We start from the raw sequence: 2,099 nt of genomic DNA on the forward strand, positions 1-2,099 counted from the left end.
GAAAAAAAAAAAAGTAGATGTTAAAAGCTTTTAATCAAATTATTTTTCAAAGTCTGTTGAGTTGATTGTCCTTGGGTCTATTTATAAAATAGATTTCCTAATACTTTATTATCCTTGTATTTCTGAAATAATCCCATTTTTGTTCTTTTATTTTTTTAGCGTTTTACAGGATTCTTTTTCCTAGTACCTAGTATTATTTCATCAATATGTATAAACGAGATTAGTGCTCACGCTTTTTCCTACACTTCTTGTTAGAGTTAGTGTCAAACTATTCGTGCTTCATAGAAGTATTTTAGATGGTTTCTTTCTTTTTTTATGTATTAGAAAAGTTCAAGTAGCTTTGGAATTGTTTCCTTAAAGGTGGAATATAACCACCTATGAAAATATCTAGACCTGATACTCCTTTTCTGGAATAGCTCTTTGTACTTCTTTTATGGTAATTATTCAGATTTTCTGTGTGTTTTGTTTTTTGTTGTTTTTTTTGAGATCCGTTTTAGAAATCATACTTTCTTTAAAAAAATTCATTTTATCTAGGATTTCCAAATTATTACATCAAGTATATTTTAGCTGTTTTTTGTAATTAACTTAGCTAAAAGCCTATCTTTTTTATTTTTCAAGTAACGAGCTCTTGGATTATATATTTAATTCTACTTTTTTCTAATTAAGTAGTTTCTATTTTTAGTTTTTCAATCTCTTTGCTTTCTTAGCTTTGTTTTGCTTATCTTTAACTTCATTCATTTGGATGCCTTGTTTCTTTCCTTTCTTTTCTTTCTTTCTTGATGGAGTCTCGCTCTGCAGTGCAGTGGTAGGATCTCGCCTCACTGCAATCTCCCTCTCCCGGGTTCAAGCGATTTTCCTGCCTCAGACTTGTAACTGGGATTACAGGCACCCGCCGCCTGACCAGCTTTTTTTGTTGCTGTTGTTTTTGAGATGGAGTCTCGCTCTGTTGCCCAGGCTGGAGTGCAGTGGCACGATCTCAGCTCACTGCAAGCTCCGCCTCCCGGGTTCAAGCGATTCTCTTGCCTCAGCCTCCCGAGTAGCTGGGATTACAGGCATGTGCCACCATGCCCAGCTAATTTTTTTTTTCTTCTTATTTTGAGACGGAAGTCTGGCTCTTTTGCCCAGGCCGGACTGCAGTGGCGCTATCTCGGCTCACTGCAAGCTCCGCCTCCCAGGTTCATGCCATTCTCTTGCCTCAGCCTCCCGAGTAGCTGGGAGTACAGGTGCCCACCACCGGGCCTGGCTAATTTTTTGTATTTTTAGTAGAGACAGGGTTTCACCGTGTTAGCCAGGATGGTCTCCATCTCCTGACCTCGTGATCCGCCCACCTCAGCCTCCCAAAGTGCTGGGATACGTGAGCCACCATACCCGGCCCCCACTATTTTTTTAGTAGAAACAAGATTTCAGCATGTTGGCCAGGCTGATATTGAGCTCCTGACCTCAAGTGATCCACCCATCTTGGCCTCCCAAAGTGCTGGGATTATAGGAGTGAGCCACCGCACCTGGCCTATTCTCTTATTAACTAATACAGTGAAGTTTTCCAGCTGCCTTATGATTTGTTTACCTGTGGATGTGACCTACTTTGAATATTTGTAGAGCCAGATTCTAAGATGTTTGTGTCAACATGACTTGGAATATATGCAATTTATGTCTGCTTAAAAACCAAAATCATTTAGGTGTGCACTGATAGCCCTTAACAAGGATGGTTAAACTTAGTGCTTCATGTCAACTTCAGTCTGCTTTGACAAGGACAGCTAGGCCCTAAACTTCTCTCTTTCCACAGCTGCCTTTGCCACAGTTTCCGCTCACATACCCTTTCCCTGGGATGTTTCTAGCTTAGTCTTTGAGTGTCTTCCTATTGTCATAGCCTCCTTTGATAAAGTCTTGCCTTGCTAAGGTCTAGACTTGCATTTTTGCTTTGGCACCACAAGAGATACTTTGATTCCTAGAACTCTACTGATGTTTGGATAATTTTGCTCCTAGTGACTTTTGCTTATTAAATAGTATAAATATTTTACATATGCGGCAGGTTTTTGGAATCCTACAGTACAATCCCTAGTGAAGGGGTGGCCTGCCCCTCCACACCTGTGGGTGTTTCT

The sequence above is a fragment of the Mandrillus leucophaeus genome, unplaced genomic scaffold (genome assembly GCF_000951045.1).
Source record: "Mandrillus leucophaeus isolate KB7577 unplaced genomic scaffold, Mleu.le_1.0 Scaffold203, whole genome shotgun sequence".
NCBI lineage: Eukaryota > Metazoa > Chordata > Mammalia > Primates > Cercopithecidae > Mandrillus > Mandrillus leucophaeus.